This window comes from Hemiscyllium ocellatum, chromosome 12, assembly GCF_020745735.1.
Source record: "Hemiscyllium ocellatum isolate sHemOce1 chromosome 12, sHemOce1.pat.X.cur, whole genome shotgun sequence".
Classification (NCBI taxonomy): domain Eukaryota; kingdom Metazoa; phylum Chordata; class Chondrichthyes; order Orectolobiformes; family Hemiscylliidae; genus Hemiscyllium; species Hemiscyllium ocellatum.
Genome location: NC_083412.1, coordinates 81,364,399 through 81,381,914, shown reverse-complemented (window position 1 = coordinate 81,381,914; position 17,516 = coordinate 81,364,399).

Here is a 17,516-nt window from a genome sequence, read left to right as displayed (position 1 = left end):
TATAATTCTCTGTTTTCTCTCTACCTCTCTTTTTAAATAGTGGATTTACATTAACTGCCAATAAATCTGTCAGACCTGTTCCAGTATCTAAGATGACCACCATCAACTATTTCCAGCCGGACTTCCTTAAATACTCTGGAATGTAGATTTTCAGCCCATGGAGATTTATCAACCTTTAATCCCATCAATTTCTCCAGCACTATTTCTGTACTCATGCAGCTTTGATTCAGTTCCTCCCTCTCACTAAACCCTGTGTTCCCCATCATTTCTGGTATGTTATTTGTGTCTCTCTTTGTGAAGACAGAACAAAGTATGAATTTAGTTTGTCAGCCATTTCTTTGTTCTCCATTATAAATTGCTCCATCTCTGACTGTAAGGCACCAATATTCATTTTCACCAACTGTTTTCTCTTTACATTCCTATAGAAAATCTTACAGGCTGTTCTTATGTCCTTCCAAGCTTAGTGTCATACTCTATCTTCCCCTTCTTAATCAATCACATGGTCCTACTTTGCTGACTTCTGAATTGTTCCCAATCCTCAGGTCTATTGTTTCTTCTTGCCAATTTATATGCATCTTTTCACATTTAATATTATCTCAAACTTTCCTTGTAAGCCATTGTTTGGCCATTGTTCTGTTTGCAGTCTTGTGTCAGAAGGAATGAACCGTTTTTATAGCTTACCGATTTGCTCTCTGAATGCTTGCAACTGTCATTTCCTTCAGTGATATTTCCCAATCCATCATAGCCAATTCATGCCTCATAAAATGAATTTGTATGATTTTCTAGTTAAAGATGCCAAAGTACTATTCAATTTACATTGAAACCAAGTCAATATAGAGATGTGTATTGTTACATGCTAGTTAAAAAAAAACAAATCTGGAGCCATAAATCTGACAAAACCATTAAAACAGATTTCTATGTAAAAGGAAGAAACGTTGTCCATCACAATATAGCCCATGTATGTTCCTCTAAGCCCTCATCCTTGAACCAGCAGCAAAGGAGAATTCAGAACCAGACTTTAGAATCCATCTTTTCAGCAGAGCTGTGTCAAATGAATGAAACCTGTTGATAAAAAGACACAAATGTGACTACAGCAAGTCCTTTTGACGTTGGGGCAAAGATCCAGAAATGTACCTCAAACATGAATCTATCATTTTGCAATAAGCCAAAAACTAAATAAAAAGATTCCGAAAACTTTAAGAGCTGTAAAGTATATTATTTCACAGATTTATCTTCAAACCACAGCAGCCTACTTTGTTATTAGAGCTGCCACATGCCAAGAATGATTGATGACTATGGGGATTGTGAAATGATGTCATGTGACACTAGACTAAAGGGTCATGTTAGTTTCTGAGGAACCATACCATCATTGTTTATGAAGCAATTTTAGTCAAATTAAGAGGAGTCATTAAATAGCCGACAACTGAGCCATCACATAAAGCCATAGTATTGGAATGACACGGGTATCTGTAGTCATTTAAAGTGTTACATTAGGAAACTGTTGTTTTTATCTAATAAGCTAAATACACAAATTTGCAAATCAGATCAACCATGGAATAATCAGGCAAATATACAAGTTTAAGTATTGCAAATTTGTAAAAAAAAGTTTTATATTTAATGGAAACTAAGCAAGTGATATGTGAATTCAGCTATATGTAGTTTCAAGAATGAAACAATTTGTTTGGAAACAGGACTTGCTGCACAATGAAGACACAGGCAGCAGAGTTTTGGATGACCTCAAGTTAATGGACTGTAAAATTTGGGAGACCAGACAGGAGTACAGGAATAGGCCCAGTTCTGGGGTGAGTGGAAATTTCCTTCAAATAAAGACTGCAGTCATTGTTTTTGTTCCTCATCAGGAGTTCCATTCCAAACTGTTTAAGGCTGATCCAGATTACTCAGTGTTAATGTCGCCTCTAACAGTGAGATGTGTTTCTGACTAGTTATCTGTGCCATCACTAAGGCTACGTCTTTCCATCTCTGTAACATCGATTGACCCTGACCTACTTCAACTTGTTTATTGTTGAAATACTGATCCAAGCCTTTGTAACCTCTGGCTAATCCAACTCACCCCTGGCTGGCGAGTTGAGCTTTTCTAAATGTCTATGCCTTTGTTCCACTCTCACCAATCCCATTCACCATTGTCCCTGTTCTGACTCACTTACAATGGACCTGCAAGGTAAGCAAATTCAGGAGAGAAGGGGAGAAATAAAGAAAGATGTACAGATATTGGAGCAGTTGTATTACTAGGAGAAAGTGAGGACTGCAGATGCTGGAGATCAGAGCTGAAAATGTGTTGTTGGAAAAGCACAGCAGGTCAGGCAGCATCCAAGTAGCAGGAGAAGGGCTCATGCCTGAAACGTCGACTCTCCTGCTCCTTGCATGCTGCCTGACCTGCTGCGCTTTTCCAGCAACACATTTTCAGCAGTTGTATTACTATCCATATATTAGTTAAATATTAAATGGAGGAGTCATTTTTAGTTCATAAGCCTTTTTTAAAAAAAAATTCAGTCTTGAAACATAAATGTCATTGAGAAGGCCTGCATTTAGAATCCACACCTTCATTCCACCACTGAATATGTGGTATTGAGCGACATCATAGTCAATGAGATAAATATATTCTCACACTGTTGTTACGTAGGGAGATAATTGGATCCTCTTCATGTCAGCATGAAAGAATAATAATATTATATGTTCAAATCAGAATGATGTTTAAGCTAGTTATAGCCCAGCACTTGAGTGGTGTGAATGCTAATGGTTACTCATTAGGACAAGCCTAAACGTTCTTCAGGCCTTACTGGGTGTAGGGCTGTCCTCCTGCTTCTTTATTTAGTAATTATGAATGGAATTAAAAATTGCTTAATCAATTGACAGCCCCGCCTTTTTTTGGTAATATGCATATTTGTCATATTTCCCATTGTAATTGACTGTTAATGGTTTTCATTTAATTTTGATATGTGAATTCTTAAACATTTTCACGTTCATGTCAGTAAGTGACACAGTGAAAATAACTTCTGAAGTCTCGAACGTAACTCCACCACCATCTTGTACACTCACAGTGCCAGAGACCCAGGTTCAATTCCGTCTCAGGCGACTGTCTGTGTGGAATTTGCACATTCTCGCCGTGTCTGCGTGGTTTCCTCCGGGTCCCCCGGGTTCCTCCCACAGTACAAAAATGTGCAGGTTAGGTGAATTGGCCATGCCAAAGTGGCTGTAGTGTTAGGTGAAGGGGTAAATGTAGGCAAATGGGTCAGGGTGGTTTGCTCTTCGGTGGGTCGATGTGGACTTGTTGGGCCGAAGGGCCTGTTTCCACACTGTAAGTCACCTAATCAATAAAAACAAATCTCCTTATGTTCATCACCAGACTGTGGGCAATACCATTGGCAACGCACCAGTACGTGACATAAAAAATCTCAAATTCAAATTGGGGCAGTTTCAATGCCAGCAATAACTTTCCACTTTCTATACTCAGTGGAAATTGGAACATAAATTGTGACTGGCACCACAATGGGCACTAACAAGTGGGACATGACAGTACCCCTCTCAGTCTGATTTGTGCCGGTCTAAATATTAACATTGTGATATAGCGGAGAATGAAATACTTCATGTAGTGTCTTCTTATAGAAATAATGGTGTTTCCTGATTGGTTGATTTATAATGATTTAGTTTTTTAATACAATTATTAAACCATAAATTACTGCAAAAACAACAATGGCTAACATTTACAATGCTGTGAATGCTCTTGTTGGTATTCATTGCAAGCCAGAAATTCCGAAACACAAACAATCCGTTAGCTCTCACCTTTTCAGCTTACCAGTCATCAATGACTTCTGAATTATATCAAATCGTTGAGTAAAGTGGAAACCCAATGATTTTCTATTACATTGTGTTGAATTTTGTGATAACCAATTGTGGGAAAGTGATTTTTCTTCCCCAAGTACTCTCGGTTCACCTGTAGAGCAACCAGCTGCGTGTTTCTGATCCCTCCAGTATTCCTTCAACTCAGAGTAATATTTCTGTTTTGCCGGTTGCAGTTGCTCCCACTTTCCACATTATGATTTGGAGTAATTTTAGTCAAGCTATTATGTCACACAAGTGGAACTTGAACTTTAATCTTGTGGCTTAGAGGTAGAGACTCTAACACTGTGCCACAAGATCCCTCACATCACCTCTGTAACGTCTCTGGAAAGGCTAGTTTTCTGATCAGTGCCAAGTTAGTAGCAACTCTGTGGAGAAGTCTCAGGAACTAGATTGAATTATCCCATCGTTATTTCACATAGCTCATAACTACACATTCTACACCAACTGTCCATCATTATATATCCAAATCTTGGAGATGGAATACCACACAGTTCTAAAAGTATTACTTTGAATGGTTTGTACAGTAATTTCGATCTGAAAATAACACTGTTTACATTCGTCCCAAACAAAAACCTGGGAAACCTGAATCTCCACTAATTGAGGTATGTATCTCATCACTGTATTGTGAATGTGCATAACATAATAAATCTAGCTTTTTCCAATTTAGAATTTAGTTTTGCTGTGGTTGATTTCATAACTGGTCCTGTTTGGCTTAGTAAATGAGCAGCAGCTGAAAGCAGTTGCCATCTGTCTCTCAGTGAATTCTGTTCCTGCAAATGCCAGCAGAGTTTTCAAGTTCAGTCTTTCTTTTTATTAATACATGGGATGTAGGGGTCAATGACATTTATTGCCCATCCTGAATTGCCTATTGAAGAAGTCTTTGGAGTTGAAAGAAAATTCTGTTGATGTTTTATTTAGTGAACCAAACTAAACATAAATGGCACATTAATGTACATAAACAAGTAATTAAATAAATACCTTTAAATAATACATTGCTTTTATATAAGCTGACAAAGAAAGCTGGAAGTAAATAATACTGAACAGAATTTTCCCACATTAACTTGTTTACATTTTTCCTCAGTCTGTTGAAAAGCCCAAGAAACTACTTGAATTTTAGTAGATCATGAGATCAGAAGATTTGGGCAGCTCAGTAGCTCAGCGGTTAGCACTGTTGCACCAGGGACCTGGATTTGATTCCACCTGCAGGTGATTGTGTGGAGTTTGCACGTTCTCCCCATGTCTGCATGTGTTTCCTCCAGGTGCTCTGGTTTCCCCCTACAGTCGAAAGATGTACAGGTTGGGTGAATTGGAACCATGCTACATTACCCATACTGTTCAAGGATGTGCATGCAAGCCATAGATTGCAGGGTAACGTGGGTAGTGTAGAGGCATGAGTCTAGGTAGGATGCTTTTCAGAGAATTTGTGTGGACTTGATGGGCTGAATGTCCTGCTTCCATAGTCGGGATTCCATGATTCTATAAAAAGAAGCATCAAAAGTATTACTTTCTTGCCTGGTCTACAGTTCAAATATTTGTTGTACACAATCCAAATGATAATTGATGTAAATGCTCCATTTTAAGTAATTCTACAATTGAATCATGTGATGAGCAGAGTTTGAAGTAGGCACATGGGTTATATAAGCATAAGTGAACTCAAACTTTGTTCTGACAGATTGCTATGTTTCCATAAATAATTACTTCAAAATAGGATAATAAAGAAGAAAATGACTGAGCAGAAAGCAGGATTAAATTTGTTGGCTTATGAGGGAATAATTTCATGGATCCAAACTTGATAGGATGACTGACTTATTCGTGTGTTGTAATATTCTCTCATAATAAGATGAATATTTTCAGTTTGTTGTTACTAACAAATCATTGAAAGTGTTCTTATTAAAGGTTTGGTTCTAAATATCCTCAGGTCAGCTGGTGATCACCAGAAAGTCATAGACTCATAGAGTCATACAACATGGAAACAGACAGTGAGTACTACAGATGCTGGAGATTAGAATAGAGAGTGTGCTGCTGGAAAAGCACAACAGGTCAGGCAGCATCTGAGGAGCAGGAAAATCAACAGTTTGGGCAAAAGCCTTTCATCTGGAAACAGACACTTTGGTCCAACTCATCCGTGTCGACCATAGAGTCAGAGAGTCATAGAGATGTACAGCATGGAAACAGACCTTTTGGTCCAACCTGTCCATGCTGACCAGATATCCCAACTCAATCTAGTCCCACTTGCCAGCACCCGACCCATATCTCTCCAAACCCTTCCTATTCATATACCCATCCAATTGCCTTTTAAATGTTGCAATTGTACCAGCCTCCACCACTTCCTCTGGCAGCTCATTCCATACATGTACCACCCTCTGTATGAAAAAGTTGCCACATAGTTGACTTTTACATCTTTCTCCTAAACTTATGCCCTCTCATTCTGGAGTCCCTCACCCTAGGGAAAAGACTTTGTCTATTTATCCTATCCATGCCTCTCATAATTTTGTAAACTTCTGTGAGGTCAACCCCCAGCCTCTGACGCTCCAGGGAAAACAGTCCCAGCCTGTTCAGCTTCTCCTGATAGATCAAATCCTCTGACCCTGGCAACATCCTTGTAAATCTTTTGGGAACCTTTTCAAGTTTCACAACATTTTTTCTGATAGGAAGGAGACCAGGACTGCACACAATATTCCAACAGTGGTCTAACCAATGTCCTGTACAGCTGCAACATGACCTCCTAACTCCTGTACTCAACACTCTGACCAATAAAAGAAAGCGTACCAAATGCCTTCTCACTATCCTATCTACCTGCGACTCCACTTTCAAAGAGCTATGAACATGCATGCCAAGGTCTCTTTGTTAAGCAACACTCTCTAGGACCTTACCATTGTATAAGATTTGCTTTCCCAAAATGCAGCATCTTGCATTTATCTAAATTAAACTCCATCTGCCACTTCTCAGCCCATTGGCCCATCTGGTCAAGATCCTGTTGTAATCTGAGGTAACCTTCTTCGCTGTCCACTACACCTCCAATTTTGGTGTCATCTGCAAACTTACTAACTGTACCTCTTATGCTTGCCATCCAAATCATTTACATAAATGGCAAAATGTAGAGGACCCAGCACCAATCCTTGTGGCACTCCACTGGTCACAGGCCTCCAGTCTGAAAAACAACCCTCCACCATCACCCAACTGTCTTCCAACTTTGAGTCAATTTTGTATCCACATGGCTAGTTCTCCCTGTATTCCGTGAGATCTAACCTTGCTAATCAGTCTTCAAAAAACTCAATCAAGTTTGTGGGACATGATTTCCCACGCACAAAGACATGTTGCCTATTCCTAATCAGTCCTTGCTTTCCAAATAAATGTACATCCTGTCCCTCAGAATTCCCTCCAACAACTTTCCCACCACCAACGTCAGGCTCACTGGTCTATAGTTCCCTGGCTGTCCTTACTACCCTTCTTAAAGAGTAGCACCACATTAGCCAACCTCCAGTCTTCCGGCACCTCACCTGTGATTATCGATGATAGAAATATCTCAGCAAAAGGCCCAGAAATCACTTCTCTAGCTTCCCAGAGTTCTAGGGTACACCTGATCAGGTCCTGGGGAGTTATCCACTTTAATGCAGTTCAAGATATCCAGCACTTCTTCCTCTATAATATGGACATTTTGCAAGGTATCACCATCCATTTCACTACTTTCTATATCTTGCATATCCTTTTACACAGTAAATACTGATGCAAAATACTCGTTTAATATCTCCCCCATTTTCTGTGGCCCCACACAAAGGCCGCCTTGCTGATCTTTGAGGGGACCTGTTCTCTCCCTAGTTACCCTTTTGTCCTTCTGAGACTGGTGCAGTTGAGAACAGAAGTCAAACAGTCAGGGTAGGCGGGGACAAGGTAGCACTAATAAATTAAACTGCATTTATTTCAAGGTAAGGGGCCTAACAGGGAAGGCAGAAGAACTCAATGGTTAGGAACATTGGACTGGGATATCATAGCACTTACAGAAACATGGCTCAGGGATGGGCAGGACTGGCAACTTAGTGTTCCAGGATACAAATGCTACAGGAAGCATAGAAATGGAGGCAAGAGAGGAGGCGGAGTGGCATTTTTGATAAGGGATAGCATTACAGCTGTGCTGAGGGAGGATATTCCTGGAACAACATCCAGGGAAGTTATTTGAGTGGAACTGAGAAATAAGAAAGGGATGATCACCTTATTGGGATTGTATTAAAGACGCCCTAATAGTCAGAGGGAAATTGAAAAACAAACTTGTAAGGAGATCTCAGCTATCTGTAAGAATATAGGGCAGTTATGGTAGGGGATTTTAATTTCCAAACATAGACTGGGACTGCCATAGTGTTAAGGGTTTAGATGGAGAGGAATTTGTTAAGTGGGTACAAGAAATAAGGCAGGTCAGGTGACTGAGGTGTCAGTTGGGGAGCAGTTTGGGGCCAGCGACCATAATTCTATTAGATTTAAAATAGTGATGGAAAAGAATAGACCAGATCTAAAAGTTGAAGTTCTAAATTGGGGAATGTCCAATTTTGATGGTATTAGGCAAGAACTTTCAAAAGCTGATTGGGGGCAGATGTTCACAGGTAAAGGGACGGCTGGAAAATGGGAAGCCTTCAGAAATAAGATAACGAGAGCCCAGAGAAAGTATATTCCTGTCAGGGTGAAAGGAAAGGCTAGTAGATATAGGGAATGATGGAATACTAAAGAAATTGAGGGTTTGGTTAAGAAAAAGAAGGAAGTGTATGTAAGGTATAGACAGGATACATCAAGTGAATCCTTAGAAGAGTATAAAGGTAGTAGGAGTATACTTAAGAGGGAAATCAGGAGGGCAAAAAGGGGACATGAAATAGCTTTGGCAAATAGAATTAAGGAGAATCCAAAAGGTTTACAAACATCCCAAACTGACCTAATCCTATTTGCCAACATTTGGCCCATATCACTCTAAATCCTTTCTATTCATATACCTATCCAGACGCCTTTTAAATCTCATAATTGTATTTGCCTCCACCATTTCCTGTGGCAGCTCATTCTAAAATGCACCACCAACTATGTGAAAAAGTTATCTCTCCCCTATGTCCTCTGGTTTTGGATTCCCCTAGCCTAAGAAAAAGCCCTTGCCTATTCACCCTATCCATGACTCCCATGATTTTATACACCTTTATCAGGTTACCCCTCAGTCTCTGATGCTACAGGAAAAGAAGTTCAGCCTATTCAACCTCTTTTACAGCTCAAACCCTCCAGATTTGGCAACATCCCTGCAAATACTTGCTGCACCCTCACAACTTTTAACAACATTAATCCTAAAAAAAGGGCAACCAGAATTGCTTTCTTCACCATTTTATCCAACTAGGACTCCACTTGTAAGGAACTGTGCACCTGCACTCATAGATCTCTTTGTTCGGCAACACTTCCTAGGGCCCTACAATTAACCGTGTAAGTCCTGTCCTGGTTTGCCTTATCAAAATGGAACACCTCACATTTATCTAAATAAAACTCCAACTCCACCATCCACTATACCACCAATTTTAGTGTCTTCTGCAAAGTTACTAACCATGCCTCCTATACTCGCATCCAAATTATTTATATCAATGATGAGAAGCTTTGGACTCAGCACTGATCCTTATGGAATACCACTTGTCATAGGTCTCCAGTCTGAAAAACAACCCTGCATTACCACCACCCTCTGTCTCCTATCTTCAACCCAACTTTGCAACCCAAGTGGAAGTTTGACATAAGGAAGCCCAGAAATGTGTCTAGGTGATGGGGAAGCTCAGGATCTTGTAATGGATGATTCCTTCATCTGCTACTCACAATGCCGGTGAAGCTTGGTTAGCTAGAATGGCTGGCATGCAATGCAGTTTCAATTCCAGCTGAGGCTATCATGAAGATCCAGGCCTGTCAACCTCACCAAATTGCAAAGTGCTGATGCATAGGTTAAACTCCCCACCAGTTGTGTGTGTCCTTTGTTTAATGAGAGAGCAGCTTGTGGTCCACTTTCACAATGGGAGGGAAAGGTTGCAGAGAGAACTTATTTTACCCTTTCTGGGCCAGTACAAATATTACTTCTCATTCAACCAGACATAGGGTGTTTTATATTGCAACCTCTGAAGATATATGGGTGCCTAAAGTGTGGTCACAGATGCACAACCAACATTAGTATCCATTTAAATCTAGCATTCGGAAACTCATCTGTATTTGTAAAATCCAACGTGATTAATGATAGATGTTCCAGTGGTTGGGTGCAATCCTGGGATAATTACAAATTAATGGAGCTTATTTGTTCACTATTTAAATAAACATATTGTGCCATTTATTTCAACTCAGTTAAAGTCTTTCTTAAAGCAGTGAATGTATAAAGCTCATTAACACACAATGCGTGGGCAGTGCGAATGTATTTGGTATTTTGTCTGTACTTGGAGGATTTGACCTTTTTAGCTATTGGAATTGATGCATTTGTCAACAAAACATTTTATAATAAATGTAGAATGCTGGTTATTGATTTTTAATGCCAAATCCAAGGTAGAATTAAAGTCTACTTCTAATAAGATGGTCTTAGTAATGGAGAGCTGATCGATGAAGTTATGTGCGAATAAAAAACAATGAACTTGTAATTGGAGTTGATCTTGCTGGAAACTGGGGTCCCCTTAAACCTATGTTAACTCAGCATTCCATATTTGATATTTTCCTGTGTGGGAAGAGACCTCATCTAACTGCCTTACAGTTGTAACTAGACTTCTACCAGTGTAAGCAAAAGATTTATCAGGCATCACACTATCCTATTATGAGTGCAGTTTTCAAAAATAAGATAGCTTTGTTCTGAGAAGGACTGAAAAACTAACCTTCAAATGGAGATGGCCAAAGGTGTACGGGTCATCCAGAATCATGTATATCTGTCCCTTGCTCATTGGCCAAAAGGGTTCACACAAATGGTTGACACTGCATACACTACCTGTCCCTAGAAATATGACATAACAATAAAAGCTTGGATCAGAGGGGGGGCTCACATTGTGTGATCCCCAGAGAGCAGTCCTCAGAGAATGATTTCTTCCAGACAGAAAATGGGTTAGAAGAAGAGGAAGATCTATATGGACTTCAGTAAGGCGTTCGACAAGGTTCCCCATGGGAGACTGATCAGCAAGGTTAGATCTCATGGAATACAGGGAGAACCAGCCATTTGGATATAGAACTGGCTCAAAGGTAGAAGACAGAGGGTGGTGGTGGAGAGTTGTTTTTTTCAGACTGGAGGACTGTGACCAGTGGAATGCCACAAGGATTGGTGCTGGGTCCTTTACTTTTTGTCCTTTACATAAATGGTTTGGATGTGAGCATAAGAGGCACAGTTAGTAGGTTTGCCGATGACACCAAAATTGGAGGTGTAGTGAACAGCAAAAAGGGTTACCTCAGATTACAACAGAATCTTGACCAGATGGGCCAATGGGCTGAGAAGTGGCAGATGGAGTTTAATTTAGATAAATGCGAGGGGCTGCATTTTGGGAAAGCAAATCTTAGCAGGACTTATACACTTAATGGTAATATCCTAGGGAATGTTACTGAACAAAGAGACCTTAGAGTGCAGGTTCATAGCTCCTTGAAAGTGGAGTCGCAGGTAGATAGGATAGTGAAGAAGGCATTTGGTATGCTTTCTTTTATTGGTCAGAGTATTGAGTACAGGAGTTGGGAGGTAATGTTGCGGCTGTACAGGACATTGGTTAGGCCACTGTTGGAATATTGCGTGCAATTCTGGTCTCCTTCCTATTGGAAAGATGTTGCCAGGGTTGGAGGATTTGAGCTATAGGGAGAGGCTGAATGGGCTGGGGCTGTTTTCCCTGGACCGTCACAGGTTTATAGAGGTTTACAAAATTATGAGGGGCATTGTTAGGTTGAATAGGCAAAGTCTTTTCCCTGAGGTTAGGGAGTCCAGAACTAGAGGGCATAGGTTTAGGGCGAGAGGGGAAAGATATATTAGAGACTTAAGGGGCAACCTTTTCACACAGAGTGGTACAGGTATGGAATGAGCTGCCAGAGGAAGTGGTGGAGGCTGGTACAATTGCAACATTTAAGAGGCATTTGGATGGGTATATGAATAGGAAGGGTTTAGAGGGATATGAGCCAGGTTCTGGCAGGTAGGACTAGATTGGTTTGGGATATCTGGTTGGCATGGACAGGTTGGACCGAAAGGTCTGTTTCCATGCTGTACATCTCTATGACAATGACTCTATGACCTCAGCTAGAGAGCAGGATGCTGCTCCCACAATTTTGACTAGTCCAAAATATTCTATGCCAACAGCTTGTTTATCCCCTGATATCAGTGAACCATCTCCGGTTGCCACGGTAGTATATTTTCTTCATCTAATTAACCAATTTATCATAACTAAACTGTTGCTTTTTAACAAATTGTCAGAAAATTGATAAAAATTATTGACTGTCTATGTTAGTTAACTGTGAAAACAAACCTCCAAAATAAACAATATCAGGACTGGATATCATCAAGGTTTAATTTGTTTTAACTTTGAGAAGTTTAGAAGCAATAGTCTTGGATTACAATTAAATGTCTGTTAAGTAATTCCTAAAGTGATACAGGAAATCATTATGGAATATTTTAAAATGCAAATAATAAATATTTAAAGGACAATTTAGGATCATCAGTAGCAGGGGCTGAGCTGAAAGTTGCAGAAATATGTAATGGTTTATAACTCATGGACAATATGCAACAATTCTCATACCTTTGTAATCACCTGTCCAAAAAACACTGACAATGAAATTCAACATACTCTCCAGTGGTCTAATACTGTCTTTGAAACTGAGGGCCTCTTGAGGAGCCCAAGATGAGTCACCCACCCAGCACTTCTGGGTGTATTATACAATTAATGAGCCTTATCTTTCATGCTGATGTGTTCAGCTTCACTATCATTGAGGATGGGGATATTTGTAGAACCTCCTCCTCCAGTGACTTTTTAAGTTGTCCACCACTAATCTGATCAGATGGTTGTGGAATTGCTTGTCTCTGTCTTTCCATAGCTGTTAATGCTGCTGGTGTGCAAGTTGTCCTGTGTCATAGGTCACGAGGCTGACTCCTCGTTTTTAGGAATGCTTGATGCTGCTCCTGGTATGTGCTCCTGAATTTCTCATTGAACCAGGAGGGCAAAGGAAACACTTCAAGTACATTCTCAATGCCTCCCTGCAAAACAATATTATTTCCCATTGCTTCACCGTTAGCTATCACTCGGACCTCCAAACTGGAGAAGAAGTATTTGCAAAGGTACCAAACCATTTCTAGTATTTCTGAGAGACCCAGATGGAGGCTTAGCACAAATAGGTGAGGATGGAGATCATTGTGCCACCTCCTCCAGTGAGATGTTTCATTGTCTACCACCATTCACCACTGAATGCGATGGATCTGCAGAGCATAGATCTGATCTGTTGGTCTAAAAATGTATAACCCTGTCTATTACTTGTTGCTTATGCTGTTAGACATGGAAGAAACATGGAAAACACCTGAGCATTCCACCTTAATTTAGCAAACAAAATCTGTCTCACTCATGGCAAGGTGTGTGGATTCAGCATTGGATTATTTAGGCACCGTAGGATTCAGAAGAGAAAAGTGACAGAACATTATCCACAGTTCTGAGGCAATGCATAAGAAGAAGGGAAGAACCCCTAAGGAGAAATTTTCTTGATCATCCTGTCCAATTATGTTATTACACACCTCTGGAACAAGTGGGACTTGAACCCAGGTTTTGTAGCTTAGATGTAGGGACTCTAGCACTGCACTATAAGATGGGTAGCAGGGATAGTCCAGGAAATTATAGGCCTCATAGTAGTGGCAGGGAAATTATTTGAAAAGATTCTCAGGGACAAGATCTATACACATTTAGAAGTAAATGGATTTATTAGCGATAGCGTGATTTTGTATGGGGGAGGTCGTGTCTTGTGATTGTGGAGAATAACATTGTAAGACACATAATTTATAGCAAAAGTTTACAGTGTGATGTAACTGAAATTATATATTGAAAAAGACTTGGATTGTTTGTCAAGTCTCTCATCTTTTAGAATTACCATGTTGGTATCAGTTCTTTCATAGGTAAATCGCAAAACTTTTTTTTCAAAAGTTACATTCTCAAGTGCACTTTAACATATTGGTTCATGTCAGCCCAGATAAGGTATTGAAGGTGTTAACTCTTTGTGAGGCTGTCTGTGCCACAATGCTGGGACTTCTGCTGTTCGTGATCAACATAAATGTTTGGAGGAAAATGTGACTGGTCTAATTAGTAAGTTTGCAGACAATACAAAGATTGGTGGAGTTGCAAATATTGAGCAGGATTGCCTGAGGATTCGGTAGGATATAGACTGATTGGAGGTCTGGGCAGAAAAATGGCAGATGGAGTTTAATCTGGACAAATGTGAAGTGATGCATTTTGGAAGGTTACGTACAGGTGGAAATTATACATGAATGGCAGATCCCTTACGAGGTATTGATATGCAGAGAAATTGGGGTGTGCAGGTACACAGATCACTGAAGGTGGCAGCGCGGGTAGATAAGGTCGTAAAAAAGGCCTATGCCATACTTGTCTTCATTGGAATGGGCATTGAGTATAAGGATAGGCACGTTATGCTGCAGCTTTATAAAACATCAGTTAGACCACACTTGCAATATTACATACAGTTCTGGTCACCACACTATCAGAAGGATGTGGATGTTTTGGAGAGGATACAGAAAATGTTTACCAGGATGTTGCCTGGTATGATGAATTTTAGCTATGAAGAAAGATTGGATATAGACTGGATTTGTTTTCACAGGTTGATGAGTGACCTGTTAGGAGCTTATAAGATTGTGAAAGTATGAGGCTTTTTCCCAGGGTGGAGGGGTCAATTACTAGAGGACACAAGTTCAAAGGGTGTGACTGTGGTTGGACGTGGGGGCAGTTTAAAAGAGATGTGCAAAGCAGGTTTTTTCACACAAAAGATGGTGAGTGCTGGAACGGGAGTGCTGCCACAGGAGGTAGTGGAAGCAGACACAATAGCATATTCAAGAAGCACCTGGATGAATACATGAATGGGAAGGGACTAGAGGGATACGGATCCTGTAAGTGAAGACATTCTTAATATGGAAGGGCAAAATGTGTCAGCACAGACTTGGAGGGCTGAAGAGGCAGTTCCAATGCTGTATTGCTCTTTGTTCTTTACCACAGGAATCACTAAGGATGCTTATTTTGCTAGTCAAGTTGAGGAAGTTTTAATTGCCTAACTTGTCAGCGGGGAAGCCTACAATATTGAGAATACAATGGATGGTAAACAAGGGCAGGGTGTGAAATCAGTGTCACACTCAATCTCATTTTGACTAATTTTTCACCTTTAGTTTTCTCTGCAATCAATATTGAAGTTAGTTAATATATCCACTATTTCCATCTGCAATGTAAAATTGATGAAAACATGTTAACAAATTCTGTATTCCATACTTTTTAAAAAAATCTAGCAAACAAATTGTCTCAAACTTGACAAAACAGTAGAATGACTCACTGCGATGATCTGTTGGCTTGCTTCATTTTGGGCTTCAGGTGATGTTTTCTCAAATATGCTCAGCTTTTGGCAAAATAACTTTGCAAACGCTATGCCCCAAATACAGAATATGGTTTTTCTTTTATGCTCAGGCCAATTTATTTTAGTCAGGTTTTCAGCATAAGTAATTTCCCCTTGTATTTTTGTGAACAGAAACAAGGCTAAAGTTATAATCCCAGCTGATGTTACTACTGGACAATCAGATCCCAGAATGAAAACTGGCTTGATATTGCATATTTATTATTTCAGTGTAGAGGTCTCCCACTGAAAGGTAAGCAAAGAAGACAATTTAGTTTGAACAATAAATTAGAAATGTAGTACACAGAAGAAATAAAACTAGAATAAACCAAACCAAATTTTCTAAAGGTAGCACAGCTTGAAAGATTTTGTACAATAAAGCAATACCATACAGCACAGTAGCAGGTCCTTTAGCCCACCAAGCCTGCACCAATTCTTATTTAGACTAACACTTATTGTTCATGCGCAGTTTCTATTCCTCTGTTTGCCTCCTGTTCATGTGTCTATCAAGATATGTCTTAAATGCTGCTAACATGTCCACTTCCACCATCTCCACTGGCAATGCATTCCAGGCACCCACCACCCTCTGCATTAAAAACTTTCCCTGCATTTCTCCCCTAAATGTTACCCCCTCACTTAGAATCTGTGCTCTCTGGTTGACCTTTTCACCCTGGGAGCAAGCCTGTGACATCTTGCCTCTGCCTCTCATAATTTTGTAGACCTTTATTAGATTGCCCCTCAGCCCCTGTCTTTCCAGTGAAAACAATCTGAGTTTATTCAACCTCTCCTCATAACTAAGAACCTCCTAACTAGGCGTCATCCTGGTAAACGTTCCCTGCACCCTCTCCAAAACATCCACATCCTACTGGTGCTGTAGTGACCAGAACTGCACAAAATATTCCAAATGTGAGCGATCTAAAAGTTTGTACAGCTGTAAACTGCCAAATTTTATATACGATGCCCTATCCATTGAAGGCAAGTGTGCAGTATGCTTCTTGACCACCTGTGTTGCCACTTTCAGGGAACTGTGGATCTGTACGCACAGATCCCCTGTATGTTAATGCTCCAAAAGATTCTGCCATTCATTGTATAATTTGTACCTGAATTTGATCTTCCAAAATGCATCACTTCGCATTTGTCTGGATTAAACTCAAACTGCCATTTCTCTGCCCAAATCTGCAATCCATCTATATCTCGCTGTCTCCTTTGACAATCCTCCTCACTGTCTGCAACTCCACCAATTTTGGTGTCATCTGCAAACTTACTAATCAGACCATCTACATTTTCCTCCAGATCATTAATGTATATTATAAACACCAAAGGTCCCAGGAGTGATTCCAATGGAATGCCACTATTTACTGATCTCCATTCTGAAAAGCACTCTTCCACTATTTTTCTATGTATTTTTTAATGACCAAGCCAATTTTGTATCCATCTAGCCAGCTCACAACAGATCCCATCCCATCGTATCCGTGAGATATCTTATCAAATGCCTTATCAAATACTTAAGTCCATGTAGACAATATCCACTGCCCTTCCCTTATCAATCATTCTTGTCAACTCTTCAAAAAACTCATTCAAGTTGGCGAGACATGACCTTCCCTGCACAAACCTATGCTGTCTATCATTAACAAGTTCATTTGCTTCCAAATGTGAATAAATCCCCCTCTCTCAGTTTCTTCTCCAACAACTTCCCCACCAATGATATCAGGCTCACCGGCCTGTAATTATCTAGATTATCTCTGTTTCCCTTCTTAAACAAAGGAACAGCATTGGCCCTTCTCCAGTCGTCTGGAACCTCTCCTGTGGTCAAAGAGAATGCAAATTATCTGTTAAGCCCCCTTGCCTCCCACAGTGTCCTGGGATAGATCCTGTCTGGACCTGGGGACTTCACTGCCTCAATGTATTCAAGACACCCAACACTTCCTCCTTGGTAATGTTGACCTGCCGAGAATACCCACACACCACTCCCTAACCGCAATACTTTTGTGTTCTTCTCTTTGGTGAATACTGATGTCAAGTATTCAGGATCTGACCCATTTCCTCCAAATCCACACATAACCTCCCCC